The 22,161-nt window shown below is 30.2% G+C and overlaps 1 long non-coding RNA gene and 1 other non-coding gene across 5 annotated transcripts; one reads left to right on the top strand and one right to left on the bottom strand.

The window, feature by feature from the left end:
* The first annotated feature begins 399 nt into the window (after window positions 1-399).
* Window positions 400-471, top strand: TRNAM-CAU (transfer RNA methionine (anticodon CAU)). The gene has a single exon. It is a non-coding gene; the product is annotated as a tRNA-Met (tRNA).
* A 4,082-nt stretch (window positions 472-4,553) lies between these two features.
* On the bottom strand, window positions 4,554-10,847 carry LOC107962886 (uncharacterized). Of its 4 annotated transcripts, none has more exons than XR_001701816.2 (5): window positions 10,493-10,834; window positions 9,461-10,427; window positions 9,261-9,372; window positions 5,788-5,909; window positions 4,554-5,705 (listed from the first exon to the last, which is right to left on the bottom strand). It is a non-coding gene; the product is annotated as an uncharacterized lncRNA (long non-coding RNA). The 4 variants fall into 4 exon arrangements; XR_001701815.2 differs by having other exon boundaries at window positions 9,272-9,372; window positions 9,461-10,383; window positions 10,493-10,833; XR_005904595.1 differs by having other exon boundaries at window positions 5,788-9,372; window positions 10,493-10,847.
* Between the last annotated feature and the right edge of the window lie 11,314 nt (window positions 10,848-22,161).

The following is a 22,161-nucleotide window of genomic DNA, read 5'->3' on the forward strand; positions in this document are numbered from 1 at the left end:
TACATGGTTTTAATTGGTACAATAATAATGTTTACGTATTTTCTTAATTTAATCTTACTTCTAAAAAAATTAGTCTCAACATTTAAAACAATTTTTGCGAGCTAAATTTATTAAATCATAATCAATTTGGCAGAATGTATAAATTATGAGAGTTAAATGTGTTTTTATACGAGTCATATTTATGTAAAATTGATGAAAAATATTAATGTTGTAATTAATTGTTCACTTTCAAAATTGACAATAATTAAACTACTTTGATTTTGTTGAGAGAGACTAATTTGCTCAATATTGAAATCGAGAAGTAGTAGAAAGGTCATTTTACCTATTGTTTATACTCAGTATTTGTCATAGATGTCTATATTATATTAAATAAAATTATTTCAAACCACCAATCAATTAATCAGAGTGGCGCAGCGGAAGCGTGGTGGGCCCATAACCCACAGGTCCCAGGATCGAAACCTGGCTCTGATATCCAGAGAAGGCTCCCTTTGAAGTTTTTCATTTCAAATTTTTATGGGCCGGGCCGGATCACAAGAGTGGGCTATCCATATATATTCTTTGTTATGGGCCAAGTGTAATGATTAGCTTTCTAATACACTCAACTCGTGAAATAGTTCTACTTCTCACTTTAGTTCCTCCACTATAGTTAATTTTATAATTTAATTCCTAATTTACTATAAAAAAAATTTTATAATATTCTTAGTTGCTCTAAATTGAAAACCATCGTTAATTTTTGTTATGAAAATGGTGTGATTTATAATAATAATAGTAAAAAAGCCTTCAACATTCTATTAATATGTAATTTGTTATTATTTAAATATGATTGATTAAATTTTCACATGTTCTTAGATTATTTGACAAAATAACAAGTTCATGTTATTGCTTTAATCTTAGCAACTAAAGGTGCTATGAATTTGGATTTTATAAAAATGGAGAAATCAAATTATTTAAAATATAAGCCGAAAAAAAAATTATTCCAAAAAACTAAAAGGGTTAAATCTTAAATTTAATATAGTAGATGGACTAAAATCATAATTAAAATAAAAAATTTAAAATTGTATAAATCATATCAGAAAAATAAAAAAATATTAAATTAACTAAATTAAGTTAATACTCAATGTTGAGACCTAAATACCGTATTAGAAGTTGTCCAGTTTGTATAACTATGTCTAAAAGCCAACGTTGGGATTTAAGGCGGAATACGAGGTTGAGGTGATACCGACAGGCAATGATTTTATCAAAGATAAATAAATCTTGAATTGATATCAATTTCGAATTTAAATCTTATCAATAAAATATGTTAAAATTAAAATAATGCATTACGATGGATCTAATATGCATGATTTTAAGAGATTGCACTATCTCTAAAGCAGTAATAGAACATAACAATGTCCCACATGAACTGTTCTAAATTAATGTCTTTTTGCATAGCTTCATAATTACAACATAACAAATTATTGGCATTTCTGTACTTGACAAAAAAAAATTGTGTGGAAAATTGAAGCATGATGATTTAAATCAATCCTTGTAATGAAAAATTGCCAGCCTGTTAGAACTAATGTTTTGTAATTCCATTTCCCTTGCTACTAAGACATCAGAAAAAGTGATAGATACACAATATATGAATCTACTTATACCATATTTATTTTTTTCTAATTTTTTAAAAATATTTGTGTTTATTATTGTGTCCGATATATATATGGGTATGAATATAAAAGTATGATACTTTAAATATATAATTTTTTTAATAAAAATGATTCGTATAATCATATTTAATACTTACTCTGAATTCACATAAGATAGTATGAGATGAATATGTTTTTAGGAATATACAATAAGTACATTGACTTAATCGACCTTCCAAAAAATAAAAATTATAACATATATACACACAATAACCAAACTAACTTAAGTTAGATCAATTGGATCAATGAACCAACTTAACCGGAAAAAAAATAGAAATATTATATTATTGGATTTGGGTTTGGGGGAATGTTACAATTAAAAATAAAAATAAAGAATAATATTTTGATTGGATTTGGTTAGATTTGAGTTTTGAGTATTGGATATATTTATTTGGGCTTGGGAATATAATAATGGATTTGAGTTTTGAAAATAAATTTAAAAAATATATAAATTTAATATATGGATTAATATTTCATACATTAAAAGTATATATTTTTTATTCCACATATAGTTTATTAAATATTTTCTTTCGACCTTATTTGTGAAGTCTAAAAACTCTAAAATTAGAGTATCAAATATTTTCTCTGAATATATTTATATAAAATTTGATTGATTACGTTATAGATACGAAAACTGACAATCAACTGACTCAACATAAGTTAATCACTCCTTCAACTGATTTAAAACTAAAACTGAATTAATCGAATTGGATTTAATTTTCAGTATATTAATTCAATTTTAACCACATTTTGCTGACCTTTACTCCATTTTTGTCAAAAATTCATTCCCCTAAATGCAAAGAGACAATGAAATTAGGTATATATGTACTTCCTGCCCCATTATAGTAATGGAGAAAAAGTGAAGAGGAAAATGGTAGCAATAAAAACAAATCTCCTGTTGAAACTTTTGGTGCGTTAATAGGAAAAATGTTACTAAGTTAGATCGGGTCAGGTTAAGATTTTGATTCACCCAAATACACATTTTCTTATTTAAAAATTAATTTTTTTTATATTTATTTTTTATAAGATTTATTCAAGATTAAAAAGTATAAACTCAAATTTAACTCAAAACGAACTGAATTCAAAACTATGACCCGTGAACACTTTTAATTAAAAACCCTAGGGGAGGTTGTTTAGTGAGGTAGATGTTCTCTAATTGTGTGCTAAACTAGCTAGACAAATAAGATGCATCTTCAATTATTGCCATCTTTTGTCAACATTCATTCCCTTAATGCTAACTTACAAACATCATTGAGGAATTTGTAGCTTTGGTTATTATAAAAATATCAATCAAACGTGAAATAAGGGGAGAAATTATGGGAAAAAGAACCTTTGTAAATTAGATAGTCAATCAAGTGAACTGATAGTTATAGTTTAAACTTGAAAAATAAACCATAGGTAGCAAGACAATGTAGAACAAAGAAAATTTAGATGTTATATTATAGGAAGCTCTTAAAAAGTTTTCAATAATGGCGATGAGAATTTTAATCGAATTTGAAAAATTAAAATATATAGATTTATTTAAAGGTCGGATTATTTGTTTAAGTATGAAAGCATGTTTCAAATTTAAGAGGGAATGAATAAAAATATTAAACTCATTTAAAATATGGATTAGACTTGAGCTCCAATATTTCGAATCCAATTTTTACCTCGATTGACCTATTTTCTAGTTTATAATATATTTATATATTATATAATTTGTATCGTATGAGAATTATTTATACTATACTTATTATGATATTTTCCTTTATCGATCCACGGCCCGAGAGGAGGGCTCGTGAGGCTAGCTCGCATGTCCCTAAGTGTTCACGGGTAGAGATTGTGAAGTCAAACAAGTGGACCAATGAACACATGTTAAGTTGAGGACAACATACGTGTTGACATGTATGAAGCCTACCTAAAATGTCACTTCAATGAATAGTCTTATAAATACTCAATTCTCCTCAAATTGAAGACACACAACAAAATACTCAACAATACTATAGTGCAAATATTTAAAATATATATATATGTCAGGTTATTTAAGTTTCTAAATTCAATAAAAGAAGAAAAAAATATTCTTTTGTCCCAATAACAAAGACACATCTGATAATTTTTAGATTAATCTTTTAATCTTTGATGTCAATTATTTTAAATATTTTAATTAATTATTTTGTATAACATAAGTTTAAAAACTATTGAAAGTTTTATAATTAAATTTATTTGTTTTGTTTTATTAATTTTCGATTACTAAAATTCAAAATATGACAATTTTAATTAAAGAGTGCAAGTATAATAATATATATATTAAATAAAAAATATTTTTTAAAAATAAAAAAATATTTGGAGAGGTCTAAACATACTTAAATTAGCTATTTACAAAATTGATACTTTGTATAATTTAGTCTAACCTATGAGTATCTCTAGAGATATTTTTTTACTATTTTTTAAATGGTGATCAGGATGATGTCTGTAATTTTGAGAGTGAATCACATATGGTAATCCACCTAACATACAAACCGCACCACAAACATTTTTACATTTTCTTAATTTAAAAAATAATAATGTACGAAATTTAATATATGAATCTTAATTTCAATTTAACTGTCCACTTTTAAAGAAATAAACATAAATTTATTTATCTATTAGATAAATATAATCATTTGTATTTACAATAGGTAAATATAAAATAATTCTATAATAATGATTGTATAAATAATTTGTGAAAATTGAATCAAACAAAAATCTCATATATAAAATTATATAAAATTAAAATTCATACGTTTATTTACGATTTATATATAATTTTAAAATTTATTTCAAACAAAAATAAATGTTATTTAAAATGTAATAAAAAATAAATATTAGAAAATGGAACATGTGATGACATAAGAAAAAAAAAACTTACTTATAAGATTAAAACACTTCACCAATAATATATATCAAAAGTAACATCTAAAAGAATAACTAGTGTATAAATTTTAATGGGATGTAAGTTGATGTTACGTCACAAGGCATTAGATCTAAATAGGGGCATAACATAAAGTCAAATAAAGAAGCATACATATATATATATACACACACCTCAATAGGCTTCCCTTTCAATAATTTCAACAATTGCTGCTGTTTGATGTTGTTATTTGGAGACAAAGAAGGGACAAAACTACAACTAAACTTCACAAATATTTGCCCAACCCATCCCATTATCTCTTTGTTCTTTTGGCTACTTCTATTTCTTTTTTCCTTTCAAGTTGGGTTAGTTAAATTTTCTTCAAATCTTAAAAACTTGGATCAAATTTTATTTTTCATTTTTGGTTTTGGGTTAGTAAAGATATTTTGTTGGTTGCCTTTTCTACACTTGAATTTGACAAGTAGGTGAGTTACGAGATTATAACTAGACAAGCTTTTCACAATTTTTTTAATTCAATTTGGTTTGGTTTGATCAATTTTATTATTTGGTTAATGTAAGTTTTGGATTTCGATTTTGGCATTTATTTCTATTTTGTATCTCAGACTTGGATTCTATCAAGATTTCTAAGTAATAACATGACATAATTTTAGGTATCATGTTACCTAACAGAGCAAAAACATACCTTTACCCTGACCTTGTCTGTCTTTTGACATGTTTTTCCTGTCTGTCTTTTGACACGGTTGTTTTTTATTCTTCTGCTTTTTCTTTTAACTTTTGACCCTGGTTTTTGTGTTCTCCTCGCTATTATCTTGGTGTTTTCTGTGGTATAAGTTACGAAAGACGAGTTAGCCAACTTGAGTTTATTGGATGAGGAGGAGGAGGCGTTTCAAGAGGATGCCGTGGTTGTCGAGGAAAGTTTTCAGTTCAGTCTAGTAGGGCGTTATGTAACAGATAGTATGGTTAATTTTCCTGCTTTACGTAACACGATGGCAAATCTATGGCATCCCATTGGAAGGATTTGTATAACGGATCTCGGGAATAAACGCTATCTTTTCCAATTCTTTAATGAGGTTGATGTCCAAAGAATGATGGCCGGCACGTTGTGGTTCTTTAACAGTCATCTGCTTCTACTGCAACGAATTCAAAAAGGAGAGAATCCGTCAGTATTGCTGTTAATCTTCTCTGAGTTCTGGATTCAAATTCACGAATTACCTGCAGGGCTAATGTCTGAACCAATGGCTAGGCAATTCGGTGATTTTTTGGGGAAGTTTCTTGATTATGATACTTCCATTCCGTCTTCAAGCAATAGAAATTATATGCGTATCCGTGTTCGCCTGGATGTCACGGCGCCATTGAAGCGCAAAAAGAAGATTCAAATAGGTGGAGCTTTAATTGTTTATGCTCGATTTAAATATGAAAAGCTAAGCCTGTTTTGCTTTATTTGTGGTAAGTTGGGGCATGGGGAGAGCTACTGTCCATTCCATTTGAGAATTAATCCTTCAAAAATTATTTTCGGGTGGGATTTATCTATTCGTGTGGTGCCACGACGACGGAATACGGTGGTGAGTAGGTGGTTGTGTGAAGCCGATGGATCACAATGCCAAGTTGAAAATATGGAAAGTTCCAATCACAGCAATAGTATTATTTGGGAGATGGATTCTGGCCATAACATAGGGAATTTCGGGGATAAGATGTCAAATCCCAATTTGATTCCATTAGGATTCAATAAAAAATTTCCTATAAAAGGAAATAATAATGGGAGTAGTTTGGGCAAAGATATTTTGTTTGTTGCTGGGTTGGAAAATGGGCTTATGGAAATGATTGTGGAGGAGGAAAATGACCCATTAACAGCTGTGGAAGGGAAGAAACGGCAAAGGCTTGTGACAAGCTTGAATGTTACTTTAGGCTTTAATGTGGAAAGTGGCACCCTCAATTTAACGGCTAGCTCTGGTGAACAGAGCAGCCGATCACAATGAAAATACTAAGTTGGAACGTTCGTGGCTTGGGGAGGCCTCGAATTTTTCACAGGCTCAAGAATAAGTTGAGAGCCATTAATCCCCGAATTTTGTTTCTTATGGAAACAAAATTAAGTTCTAAACGGATGGAATTAGTTAGATTAAAGTACGGGTTTGAGAATGGGATTGATATTGGGGCGGTGGGGTCAAAAGGATGACTCTCTTTGGGATGGAAAGGGAATTCTTTGGTTAGTCTCAGAAGTTTTTCTTCTTTTCATATTGATGTTGACATTCACGATAATGAACGAGGGGAGGGCTGGCGATTAACGGGTTTCTATAGGAATTCAGACGGTTGGCTTAGAGGTACATCATGGGAACTACTTCGACAACTTGGTAGTGATCCGTCCTCTCCATAGGTTGTCTTGGGGGATTTTAACGAGATTATAAACTCTTATGAGAAAAGAAGTGGCCGTCTTAGATCGGAGCGTCAGATGAATGGCTTTCGAACGACGTTGGAGGATTGCAATCTCAGTGACTTGGGCTTTGTTGGTAGGTAGTTTACTTGGGAGCGAGGGAAGTTTTCAAACACAAACATACAAGAGAGATTGGATCGCGGATTTGCTACGTTGAGTTGGATTGATATCTTCCCTAGTTATCAGATTGAACATTTAAATCATTCATTTTTTGATCATTGTCCTATTCTTTTGGATACTATGAAAAAGAGTTAGAAGGATCAGTGTAGTTTTGATAAGGTGTTTCGATTTGAAGCTAAGTGGTGTTTGGATAGTTCCTTTGAAGATGTGGTTCGAAGTTCGTGGAATGATATGTCAGGAAGTGTTCCAAATAAGCTTGAGAGATTAGGCTCTTTGGTTCAGCGTTGGAGTAGATCCAGAATTAATGAGAAAAGGAAAAATCGAGTGGATTTAGAAGATAGACTGAAATTCCTCTTTAATCAAGAACCTGATGATGAGATTCTAGGGGAAATAATAGAGGTCCAACGGGGACTTAATCTGGAAGCTGACAAGGAAGAATTATTTTGGGAGCAACGAGCCCGTGTTAATTGGCTGAAAAATGGAGATCGAAACACTAGTTTTTTCCACAAAATTGTTGTTCAACGCCATTTTCTTAACCGAATTGCAGAGTTAGATGATGGGAATAGAAGGAGGTTTTCTTCGACTGAGGATTTATTATGTCTCGCTTCCGATTATTTTAAGGATTTGTACTCGGCTTCTGAGATAGGTTCTGACGAACATGTTTTTGGACTTGTGGAAAATAGAGTCTCGGGTAGAATGAATGATTCCCTTCTCAAACAGTTTACCGAAGAGGATATTAGTTTGGCAATCAAGATGATGGAACCTTTGAAAGCTCCCGGGGTTGATGGGTTTCCCGTTTTATTCTTTCAAAGGTATTGGCACATAATTGGCTCTGACATTTCTTCTTATTGTTTCTCTATTCTGAGTGGAGAAACTAAAATTGTTGATATTAATAAAACTCGTATTGTTCTGATTCCCAAGGTTGAGAAGCCAAAAAATTTGTCACAATTCAAACCCATAAGTCTCTGTAATGTCATTTATAAAATTATCGCGAAAGTCTTGGTAAATTGAATGAGTAATGTTTTGGGATGTTGTATTGATGAGGCCCAAGGGGCTTTCATCCCAGGAAGGCTTATCTCTAATAATGTGCTCATTTCTTATGAGGTCCTCTATTCTCTTAAGATGAAGAAAAGTGGCAAGAAAGGGAATTTTGCGCTTAAACTCGATATGAGTAAAACGTATGATCGGGTTGAGTGGGATTTCTTGGCAGGAATGATGACTAAACTGGGTTTTCATGCCGATTGGGTTGTATTTATTATGAGGTGCATTTGTTCTGTTTCATATTCGGTGACTCTTAATGGGGCTAATGGGGAGTGGTTTTTGCCTTCAAGAGGCCTAAGACAAGGAGACCCCCTTAGTCCTTATCTTTTTCTCATCTGTGCTGAGGGATTTTCTACGCTTATCAGGAAGCAAAGTAGAAAGGGTTGATGAGGGGTGCGTCAGTTGGTTTTTCAATAAATTATTTGTTTTTTTGCAGATGATTGTATTCTTTTGGGGACGCTTCTTGTGAGGGAGCTCGTGTGGTTCGGGACGTCATTCGAGAATATGAAATGATTTTAGGGCAACGTGTGAATTTCGACAAGTCATTAATTTATTTTGGGGCTAATGTGGACTCCATTACAATGGAGAAGATTACTAGCCTTTTAGGCGTTCGGGTAGCCTCAAGTCCAGAAAAGTATTTAGGTCTGCCAATGATGGTGGGTCAGAACAAAACTTGGGCTTTCTCCCATTTTGTCGACAGATTTAGAAAAAGAGTAGAAGGCTGGAGTTTGCGCTATCTTTCAATTGGGGGGAAGGAGGTCTTTATTAAGTCGGTATTACAAGCCATTCCGCTCTATGTTATGCAGTATTTTCTTATGCCGAAATAGTTATGTCGTAAACTTGAATGCATTATGAACAAGTTTTGGTGGACTAATAACAAGCTCGCGAAGGGGATACATTGGAGTTCATAGGACTTTTTATGTAGGCCGAAATGTGATGAGGGAATGGGTTTTAAAAAAAAATTCTGTTTAATAAGGCGCTGCTAGCAAAACAGGTTTGGCATATTTTATCGCAGCCAAATTGTCTTTTAGCCAAAGTTTTAAAAGCTAGGTATTATCCTTCCTCAAACTTATTATCAGCAAATATTGGGTCTTACCCTTCGTTTACCTGGAGAAGCATTTGCAGTGCTCGAGAGCTGATGGTGGAAGAGCTGGTGTGGCGAGTTGGTAGTGGTGACCGTATCAACATATGGAATGACTCTTGGTTGCCTGGGAAAGAGAGCAATAGAATAGTAGTTCAGAAGATTTTGCCTAATTGGACTACTGTAAACCAGTTAATCAAGATTGAGACTAATACCTGGGATAATGAGCTGATTCATAATTTGGTTGATAAAACCACTGCAAAGCGTATCCTTTCCATTCCTATTTCTGGTGCTAATGTAGATGACATGTTGGTTTGGAAATACGAAGGATCTGGGGAATATACAGTGAAAAGTCGATACCGGGCTCTATCTACAGAGTTACTACAGAATCATACATACACATCCTCTAACTGTGTTGACTATAGGGGTTTTTACAAATCTCTATGGAATTTGAACATTCTTGTGAAAATTAAAATTCACATATGGAGGCTTATTAACGATTTGTTGCCTCATTTCTGTAATTTGGCAAAGAGGTCTTTATTTGTTGATGTCGTCTGCCCTTTGTGTAAAGTTGAGATGGAGGACTCTGGTCATTTGTTGTGGTCTTGTGACTTCCCACAATCTGTTTGGGCCACACTTCAAATTCAGCTGCAAGATTTCAGTGAGTTGTCAAATTATAAGCATCGTTTTATTCAGAATTTTCTATTGCGAGTGATCAGCAGAAGCAATTACTGGTAATCTCTATATGGAGTCTCTGGTTTAGAAGAAATAAACTTGTTCATGAAGGGGTTAAACCATCCTTGATGGAATTGTTAGGGTTTATTCAAGGTTATAGTCGTGATTTGAGCCTGAATCAAGAGATTTCTAGTCCTTCTCTTAGATCTATGGATAGAGTGGTCTAGAAACCCCCCGATGTTGGAGTTTTAAAGCTTAATTTTGATGCGGCTTTTCAGCATGATTTACAACTCGCTGTTACAGTAGTTATTGCCAGAGATTCGGAAGGTGAAATAGTTGGGGCAGAAACTTATCTGTTTTCGAATGTGAGCGACGCTTGCTTGGCAGAGGCACGGGTATGTGAAAGGGCACTTCTATTTGCAGTTGAGAAGGGATTTCGGCGCTTGAATATTAAGGGGGATTCCTTAACAGTTATTAAGAGCATTCACAAGAAGGAGAAAGACAAATCTGTTATACGGTCAATAACACATCAAATTAATCTTCTAAATGAAAGCTTTGATTCTGTCACTTACACTTTGGTGCCCTGACTGGTGAATAGGACGGCTCACACACTGGCGATGGAAGGACGGCGAAGACAGATTTTCAGTGTCTGGACAGACGGAGTACCAGTCGCTGTGAAGGAGATGGCGATGCTGGATCGTCAGAGGTTTCATGGTTCACTTTAATTCGGCTTTGAAAATGGTGATGATTCACCGATTCTCCATCGATGGATTCAAAGCTTAGTTCTCTCCTCTTCTTCATCTCAGGATCTTTCAATAGGAGAAGAGAATCGTTTGTTTGGCTTATATTTGGATCTTTTTTTTTTGGCTTAAGGTGTTTCTATTGTTGTTGGTTTTGGTAGGTTCTAAAACTATTATTTCTTTACAGCTATTTTGGTTTTTATTTATTTATCTGTCCTTTCATGTAGCTGAATGAGGGTGACGTTTCAGTGTTTTTTTGCCTTGAGCAGTGTTTAATAAATATCAACCAGTATTTGTTGACAAAAAAATTTTAGGTATCATGTTTAGGGGAGAGCAATCGGTTTAATTGATTCGTTCGGTCATTTTTTATTTATTAATTGACATAAGGTTAATGGGTTGATTATATAATACAAATACATGTTAAATAATTTAAGAACAATATAAAATAAGTCAATTTTTTTGGTTGGTTCGGCTTTGAGATTCAAAAACTTATAACCAATCAAATTAATTGATTAAACTGAAGTTAAACCCGACCAACCTGCCCTACCCAACTAAACTGAAATTGAAAAAATTGAATGAGTCAGTCTTTTATTTAAAATCAAAAATTGATTTCCCCTAATCACATCATCAAACTTTAATATTTTTTAACTTCATTAACTAAAATGGATTCAATTCTCAAGTTCAGATATCAAAGTAGACCTAATATATATATATATTATAATAGACTTAACTATCAAGTTCGGGAATAAAAAATATATTTGTAATTGTATAAAATGCAATATATATAAAAGAGATTAATATTTTATATATATATATATATATATTATAATAGACTTAACTATCAGGAATAAAAAATACATTTGTAATTGTATAAAATGCAATATATATAAAAGAGATTGATATTTTATACAAATTTGAAAATTATTTAAGTTTTTGCATGTGAGTCTCGTTTGAAAAATGATAACATTCATTTACCTAATCCGAATCTAATTTAGATTGTGCTTTTGGGATTCTTCTGTTTCAGTTAATGTTCCACCTCTAAAATGTTTTTTTTTTCTATTTAATTTATTTAGAAATATTTAATATTTTTTTTATAATCACACGTTCATTTTTTATTTTATTATTTTAAGATTAATTTTGTTTAAATAGTCATCTAATTATGTTCACATTCTTGTTTTGGTTATTTAATTTTAAAAAATTTTAATTTAGGTACTAATGTTTGAATTCATTCCTGTTTTGGTTACTCACCGTTAAATCGATAACAGAAAGTCTTTTTCTAACTGATATAATAGCACATTTGGTCCTCAATAGTTACTTATTCTATCAATTGGATCCTAATTCTAAATAATTCAATAAAATTAACCCTTCATCTTTACAAATGCTATCAATTTGATCCTCAAACTTCCTAACCAAAGCTTTCAAGTTTTAAAACAAAGACATTCCACATATATTAATTGTTTTATTTATGGTTGAAATTACCTAATTCAGTACATAACCATTTTGTTTATATTTTTAAGAAGTTAGTGTTAGAAATTAACTAAACACCATTAAAAATAATAGAAATACAAAATTTAAAAATATAATACATAATTTTATGTGCCAAAAATAAATATTCACTCAGACTAGCATTATTTTTTAAATTAATTTGATAAATGATTTCACACTAAATTAAATTATTAGTGACACGTATTGTTTATAGTGAATTTAAAAATTAAAAACACGATTAAAAATAAGTGCAACACATAATAATATCTTAATCAGATTATAAAATTTTAAAAAAATCATTATTAATGTGATAAAAGGAAATTCAATTAATTCTTTAACATTTTTTTCTTATGAAATGTTCATAATTTTTCTTATATAATTATTGATTGAACAATTGTATTTTTTCAAAGTCATATTTTTTAATTTTGGATTTAATTTCCAATTTCAAGGATCAACTTCGAGAACTATTTCTATATACCTTGAAGGTAATATCATACCGTTAACAACAAGAGTAAATCTAAAGTATTTTTTTAAAAGGCTTTTCCACTTTCTTTAGCCAAATTTTTATCAATCAAAAGGCTATAATTTATAAGAAAACTAATGAAAAAATGAAATAAAGTTTTATGATAAACTCGTTGGTATCAAGAATTGGCTTGGAAAGCTGCTTGTTAGTTGAGAGATTTTTTTTTTTTTAGTTTTACAAATTTATAGATGCGGAATGTTTCTGTTTTAAAATATGAAAACTTTGATTAGGAAGTTTGAGAATCAAATTGATAGAATCTGTAAATGTGAAGTGTTAGATTTATTGAATTATTTAGCATTAATGATCAAATCAATAAAATATGTAAGTATTGAGGACTAAATGTATTATTATATTAACAAAAGCTTTCCATAATCAATTTAACGACGGATGACTAAAATAGAAACAAATTCAAACGTTAATACTTAAATTGAAAATTTTAAAAATTAGATGATCAAAATAGAAATAAAGTAACCATTCATATAATTCATCGTAATTATACTCAACATCTTAAAATCAAAATGAAATAATTAATAACTTTACCGACAATTGATAATAAGATGAAGAAAAGATACATGAACCAGGCAAAATAACGAATCAAGTCAAAATCATAAAGGGAAAAAATGATTTTACTGTTGGCTAATTATAAATTTTCCGACAATATCTTTTTTAATAAAAATAAAATAAAAGTAAATCTCACAAAAAAAGACTAATCAAATTTGGGTATTGCATCATATTCATAGCATGATTTAAAAGGGACCACCAATTAAATTGATTTTCTAAATTTCATGATAAGATAAAACTGTTGATGTTGTTTGATTTTAATTTTTATATAGAATTTTATTTTTCGAAGAAATTTTGTTTAATATTTACAAGGGTTTGAACAAAAATATTATATATATATAAATGAACTATGGGAAAAAGAATTAGACTTATTTAACATGTGGATCACACTTAAGCTTTGACATTTAAAATTTGAATTTGACCCGATTTGTTATATAGTTATTTAATACATTATACAATTTTACCTTTATAAATTATAAAAGTTATATGATAAGTAATAATATTATGATGTTTTAATATTAAAAAATATGTTATGTTGTTTGTAGTTAAATTTTTAATAAAATGAAAAATAAATTAAATTATTCAATATTAAATAAAAAATAGTTGTAAATAATAATATGGGTTTTAGTTCATTTAAATATATGGGCGGTTTAAGTAAATTTTGGATATTTTAGGTTAGGTTGTCTTTGGCACGTATGAAGTATACTAATACTATAAATAAGCTCGATTCAATCCCGTCCCAAGCTAACTCATGAACATTTCTAATTGAACTATCCCTTAAAAGTATATGTAATTTTCTTTCTTGATAAATAAAATATCAAGGGAGAAAAATGAAAGATGACAAAATTCGAACTCATATCGTCAACAACATATGCAAATAGTATGAATATATATTTTCAACAAATAACTACCATGATAAGGACTACTCTTTGGATAAAAATTGAATATCTTATTGTTTTAGGTTGGTTAGGTGAAATTCTCTAAGAATCTAGAGGATTAAATTGAAAATATATATTAATTTGATAAAATAGAGGTCGGTTATGTCTATAATTTCGTTATTAAATTTTGTTTGATTGTAGCTTTGGATTACAAATTATTTATGCTCAATTTTTGGAATATTTGCTAAGCTTTATTAGGGTTTTTTTTTTTTGCTTCTGATTTTATCGACTGCTAAACAAAGAAATAATATAAAAAAAAATTGATGAAATAACTAACCCACTTTCACGATAATGACAATGCTGTCACATTAGTCTTGTTTTCATCAAGGACTAGAACCCACACCATGTGCAAAACTATTACTAATATAATTTTGTCTTTCCTTCTATAATTTCAATCATATAAAAATATAAATTACTAATTATGTCATGAATATACAATATTCTGTTAGGCTTGTTGTGTTAATCGTGTTTAAATATATTGTAGCATATTATTATATCATACTTGGATGTAAGGTAGGAGGATTAAGATTAAGTTATATATTTTTATGAGATTTAAAATATATTTTTATTTTTATATTTATTTATATTTTTATGATTTTCAAAAGAATTAAATAAGGATTTTAATATTTTTGGATGAAATTAAGATTTTATTGTATATAAACTTAAGATTTTATAAATTTTGGGACTAGAGCAATAAATTTTCATTTTATATAAGGTTAGGGCCCTTACCTACCCCATCCTTTGCTCCTACTATATATGTAAATTTTGATCTAAAATTGAAATGGTTAATTCGAGTTTTAATCCGATCAATATGATTTGACCATACGAGGTTGTTCGAAAATAACCTAAATCAGTATTGACTCAAATTAGGATTAAATGGAAAAACTGTACTTTTAGCCGTTTCAAAAACTAATAATTTAATTTATGTCCTTTTAACCCCTTGGTTAAACAAAAAATTACAATTTCAACCCTCCTAAATTAATAATTTAATACTTTACCTCCTTAAATATTTATGATTTTATCTCAACCGTCAATACAATCTCTGGTTTTGTCTTTACAAATAACCTGAAATTATTTTAACTAAAGTGTCAAACCCAAATGAAAACAAAAAACCTCCAAAATAATCTGAATCTAAAATTAACCCTAACTCAAAATTAATCAAACCTAAAATAAATTAAAAATGTTAAAACCCGAAATCAATCAACATAATCAATCTTTTATGATATCTAAAGTTATAACTGCATGCAACAAAACAAGGGTTGGCCCATCAAGCAATGAAAGGGGAAAAAAAACAATGTGTGATGGGAGAAACTAGTTAGACAAGAGAATAAAATGGTGGGACACAAAGATAATTGACTTCCCAAAACTATGCTAACGGCATTCAGCACTAAACTATGATTTAAGTCATTTTCTTTCTCGTTAATTTCTTCTTTTTTATTATTTATTTTTTAAGAAACCCTAAAATTTATAATTTCTTAGAACAAAGTTAGTTTAGGGTTTAGTCTAATTATTATAAAGTTTAGAGTTGAATATACGAAGGTTTGATTATCATTGGGATAATGTTCGTTATGTTATATATAGTTAATATCAATGAAATTCATTTGTTTATGATTTTGATGTAAAAACAAGATAAAAGCAACATTGCTTTTGGTAGAATGTTAAAAAAGAGGTAACTTGAGCGGATTGAGTCTTAACTGGATTGGCATGTTTATTATTGTTAATATAGTAGGACATGGGTTCGAGTGTGTTGAAACACATTATCCTCCTATTTATGGGTTGAGAAAGGGTTAGGGATAGTTCTAGGCATTGTGTAAAAAAAAAATATGACCAAAACCTATAATGAAATTAATAGACAAAGAGGAAATCTATGTGGAAATAGAATAACTTAAAATTTTTTGACTTTACAATATAGCTTTGAAAAATCCTCAAAATACACCATTTGATCTTAATTTGCCAAAATAAAGAGGCAAAACCTTCAATCATGCTCTTGCAAGAAATCCAAGATAAAGTTTCAAAGACCCTTGCAACAAAGGTCTCTTCAATCATGTTCTTGATCAAATATGTTCTTCAAGATCAAGCATAAAAGACTATGGGAGTAAACTTAACTATTTAAGATCAAGTCTTAAAGGTCATTAGATTAAAAGTCACTCTAATCCTATCCCGTCAATTCAAAGGAGGTCAAACTTGTTCCTCAAGATCAGGTCTCAATAACTTTTTAAGTGACTCTTGTTAATTTAATAGCAAGTCTCAAAGACCTATTGATCAATCCTCAAGCAAAGTCAACAAAATAACTTTCTACACCTATTTTTAAGACCAAGTCTTGACGATTCTTGAAAGAGATGGTATTCATCTAAGATTGAGTCTAGATGATCGTTAGATTGAAGTTTCATGCAAGAAAAGAATCAAAATATTTTTCTTTGTATTCAAGAAACACACATAGGTTGTAACTTAAAATAAAAAAAAAACAAAATAAAAACACAGATATGACTAGAACCTATAATGAGATTATAAAAAAAAAAGACAGATTTAGAAGCTTTCAAGTTTAAATAAAATTTATTTCATTTGTCTTTCACTTTTTAGGTTTTAGTTTTTAAGCAAATTTTGTGTATACAAATTTTGGACACACTTGGTGAGGAAATTTCTGCCATTCTTCTCTTTTCTTCGAATTTTAAGTTCATCAAATTTTCAATGGCTCCCAAGAAAAGCCTTTCCAAAAATTCAAATTCAAATATCAAGTCTTTTCTAAGGTTTCAAGAAAAAATATCAGCAATAGCACTTCGCTAAAAATCATTATCAAAATTTGAAGTTGAGGCTGTGATGGTAACTAGTATTGTTTCCCTTAAAAAACTCATCATCAAGGGTTCAAATCCCACCAAGGGCAAGACCCTCATGTTTCCTCTTGGTGGTTGACTGTACGTCTACATACGGTCGAGCCACTCCCCTTCATGAACCGTCCATGACTCTTCGTGGAATAAGGGACAAAACCCTTCCCCAAGGGATAATACCTTCCGTTGTTGACGAATCGGGTCAGAATCCTCAAGGACGACACTTTAAAGACTTCTTTCGAAGGAGTCATTCCCTTCTCAACAAAGATAAATTTTATATGTATTATATTTCCTAAGTCATTTGGTGAAAATATGGTTGAAAATTTTATCAAATATTTTCAAAGATTTGCAATATACTAAAAAATATGTTTTAAATGTATTTTAATTTATCTAAATGTTTTTGCGTTAATACCAAAGTGTTTTAAGGTTTTTCAAAAGTTTTTAAGGGAATTTGGTATGCAAGCCTAGAGACATTGCCCAATATATCTAGAGACATGTCTCGAGACATAAACCAGCCTGTCTCGCTAAATAGCCTGGCAACAAGTATATAACAGTTATTTTTCAGTCATGTCTCGAGATATCTTGTTAAGTCTTGAGACATATGTTGCAGGGACCTTTTTTAAGCCCAAAATTAATGCTTCCAACAACAAGAATTCATCCTCAAGGACCATAAACATCCAAAAACTTGTTCCATGATATAAATACACTTTAAGAATACTTCAAGACTAAAAATAAATATATCTAAGCATCAAGATCAAGAGAAAAGTATTAATCTTGTAAAGGTCTTATTGTTAGATCTTGTATCACTCTCATTTCATTTCATTGAAAGTTTAATTTTTGTAAACGCATCTTGTAGAGGTCTCTTTGTTTACTCTCAATCATATCACCAATTGTAAATTAAGAGGGTTTTAGTTAAACCATAAAACTAAGAAGAGTTCTGATTTAGCCATAAAAGCTAGGGGGAAAGTTTCTATCTAAGCCTTAAGAAAAAGTTAGTTTTGTAAAAGTTATACCTTCTCCTTGAAATGTATTAATTCTAATTGTGAATTGGGAAGTCCTTAATGGTGGAAAGCTAAGGTAGTGGAGATATGCAATTAGTGCCGAACGATTATAAACCGAAGTGTTCAAGCTTTTCTTTCATTTTCTTATCATTTAGAAAAGTTTGTAGATAGTTTTGTAAAAGTTATACCTTCTCCTTGAAATGTATTAATTTTATAGTAAATTGAGAAATCCTTAATGGTGGAAAGCTAAGGTAGTGGAGATAGGTAATTGGGGCCGAACCATTATAAACTAAAGTTTTCAATCTTTACTTTCATTTTCTTATCATTTAGAAAAGTTTGTAGAATTTTTTAAAATATCAATTTACCCCTGATTCATATTTTCGAGCCTTACACATTTAATGCACAATAATTGAAAATGGCCAATCTATTTTCTTTAATGGTCCAAATATGTAACAGCCCGTTTTTTTTAGAGTTGATCGGAACAGTGGTTTCGGGGCCACCAAATCCGAACGAGTAGGTTGGTAAATATTATATTTAATATTTACGAGTTAATTGTGATTTTAAAAATGTTTTTGATATTGTGATTTTTGTTTTATAAGCGATTTATTAAGTTCAAGTGGTATGACCCTAAGGTCAAGTGGGTTTAGAAAATGAGGTATCGGGACCTTGTTTCTATAAACCGAGTCGTAAATATTTTTATAAATATTTACGTAGTGGCAATAAGATGGTATTAAAGTTTCGTTGAAAAATTTTATCGTTTTGATAGTTAATTAAACAAAAATGACTAAATTGTGTAAAGTGCAAAAGTTGTGTTCTATAACCTAAAGGTATTAAATAGATATAGAACTTAAAAGTAGAAGTCCTTATTTGGTAATTATCCCTTTAAAGAGATAGTGGGATATGATGGCTTGGCATTTGGTGTAATAAATAAAGTGTATAAAGGTTAATATTGTAAATTGGTTAAAAATAATAATAAAATGAATATAATAAAAGAATCAAGGTGTCATCTTTTTCATTCTCTTTTTACCAGCCGAATATGAAGGCTTGAGAAGCGATGGAAGAAGCTTCCAACTTTCAGCTAATGCATGGTAGGCATTTCTAGTCTCGTTTTTAATTATTTTTATATTTTCGGGATCGTTGTTGCTTAATCTATCTAATGAGGGGACTATTTTGCAAAACCATTGAATAGTTTGATATTTTCTATTGATGATTATAATAGGGCTTTGAAGTTTAATGGAAGAATATGAGTCCTTGTTGATAGTTAAACACTTTTTGTTAAGTGAATTTTTGTGAAATTGACAATTAAGGGCTAAATTGATAAATGTGAAAACTTTGTCGTTAAAATGTCAAATAAATGAAATGTGTGGGCTGCTAGAGACACTAGTGATATTCGTATATAGTAGAATTTTACTCAACTTCATGAATTTGCATTTTTATGATATAGGGACTAAATTGTAAAGAAGTTGAAATATTAGGTGCAAAACTATAATTTTGCCATAAAGTGAATTATGGACTATTTTGATACCATGAACATTTGGCTAAGCTTAATTATGGTTAAAAATGGTTAATTTGCATGTTTTGAGCTCAGGGACTAAAATGAATAAAAGTAAAACTTTAGGGGTAATTTTGTAAAAATGACAAAAATGACCAAATTGTATGAAATGAGGTGTTTTAATGTCTAAATTAATATACTGAATGAAATTATTAATTTAGATCAAGATCGGGTGGAAAATCGAGAAAAATGAGAAAATTACCAAAATGCCCCTGAACTTTGGTATCTCTACAATTTAGCCAGGTAAGTTCGTATGCAATAAGCATTGTTAAATTGATGTTTCTAATGCTTTAATATTGTATAAATTGTATATACGTGAATATTTTAATGTCTGACGACATATCGACAAAATGTGGCACTTAGTGTGCGGGGCAATCAAATATGGTACTCAGTGTACGAAATATTGAGAATGGCACTTAGTGTGCGAGATATTGAGAATGACACTTAGTGTGCAAAATATCAAATGATTCAAAGGGAAATTATAAATTGTGATTGAATGATTAAATAGAGCAAAGTGAACAGGTATAAATGCTATATTATATGAATTGTTTATGAGACGACTTTATAATGGTGATATTTGGGCTTTGAGCCTAGCAAGCTTTAAGCTGGTGAATAATATTATCGGGTTTAAAACCTAGCAGGCTAAATGCCGATGATTTGATAAAAGTCTAAGACTATGAGACCTTGTGTTAAATCAGCAATTGAATTTGTTCAATGCATTAAGTTGGCCAGGTATGTGATATATTCTTATGCATGTTAGATCGATTGGAATTGAATCGTAAATGTGAAATGAGAAGCATAGGTGAAAATGCCTATGTCATATATGTGAGTAAGGGCAAAACCATCGTAAATTATCGATAAGGGTGGACTATGTGTGGAATCATCTTATAATTGCTAATTTGAACGGTTGTGTGCGAATCATTGAGCATGATGTATTGTATTGAGATTATGCTTGAGTGAAATTATAGATATGTGATGAAATTGATTGATGATATACATGTTTAAATAATGTGAATGCAAAGAATGTGTGAAAGAGTAAATTTGTAATAAATCTGCTTGGGACAGCAGCAGTAACGTGATTTTGGAAAATCACCATAAATTGTTGGAGTTGAGTTAGAAGCTGAATAAATTATGTAATTAAAGCTTAATGAGTCTAGTTTCTTATAAAAAAAACTTGCTGATAATGAGATATTTGAAGTGGCGTGGGATAGAGTCAAATGACTTCGGGGTCCCCTGTTCTGTTTTTAGAAAATCATTATAAATTGTACAAAAATGGTTATAAGATAAAATTTATATGCTTAGACTCCTTAATGAGTTTAGTTTCAAATGAAATCAAATAGAACATATTTTGAATTCTGTACAATGAGAAATTTGATTCGTAGTGAAGAGTGGTCAGATTAGTCAAACAGTGAAAGAGGGGAAACTTTAAGAAAAATCTGGTATTGATTGGCCAAACCTAAAATTCTGAAAATTTTATGGATGGAAGATATATGAGTCTATTTTCAGGGAAAATTAACGGCAATTGATTTGGAGTTCTGTAGCTCCAGTTATAAATAATTTAGTGACTATTGCTCAGGAAGACAACTTGTAGTGAATTTGTGATTATGTTGTAAACATTGATAAAACTTGTTAATGAGTTGCTTATTGTTTTCTTATGAATTTACTAAGCGTAAAGCTTACTCTCATTTTCTTTCCCATATTCCCTAGGGTTGCCAGGTTAGCTCAGGTTGGAGGCCGTCAGAGATATTATCACATTGTCAAGTCTACGCTATCGGCGTAAGTAAATCTTAGTGTTTCGAGTCTATGGCATGTATAGGGTTGTAAAGTTGAGTAAGTAAATGATACAAGACTAAGATATTGGTAACTATTTAATAATGCCTCATGAATATTTTGGGCATTGTAAGCCCGATTAAAGGATAATATACGTGTGTATGAACAGTTTAAAATTGATCAAAAAATTTTACGGTCTGGTTTTATATAAATGGATGAGTTTAAATCTGGTAGCACCTCGAACCCTGTTTCGGCGAGGGATATGGGCGAAGGGCGTTACAAAATATTAGTAAAAACTATCTTCTAGATAATATTATCGACAATCTAAATGAGGGAGTACAAACTAGAGATAAGTCACAAAAAAAAGGATATGGTTAGAGGTATGTGCAATATGACTTGTTGACAGGTGTATAACGAAAAATAAAACATTGTCATTTTACTAAGCAATTTTTTCAATAATTACCTTATATGAAGTCTTTATTTTCCTTTTTGGATGGATTCATGACTTGGTTAAGTCAAAAAAATTTCAGCGATTTTATTATATTCAATGATTACCCAAATATTATGGATTCTTACTCTCTTCATTAATGCAAAATCTAATTTAGTGGCTCATGATTCGTTTCTTTGTTGTTATCACTACCTTCAAACCCTTACAATTAATGATGTTATTAATGAGAATATTGAATGTAAGAATCAAGAAAAACAAGTCTCACATGAAAATTTTTAGGACAATGAAACTAAAACTAAACACATTCCTACTATTGCAACACCTGTTATACCAGCTATTGATGATAGTAGTATACCTATTATTGGTGATATATACCGTCTACTAAGACACCTGATCCA

The sequence above is a fragment of the Gossypium hirsutum genome, chromosome A11, assembly GCF_007990345.1.
Source record: "Gossypium hirsutum isolate 1008001.06 chromosome A11, Gossypium_hirsutum_v2.1, whole genome shotgun sequence".
NCBI lineage: Eukaryota > Viridiplantae > Streptophyta > Magnoliopsida > Malvales > Malvaceae > Gossypium > Gossypium hirsutum.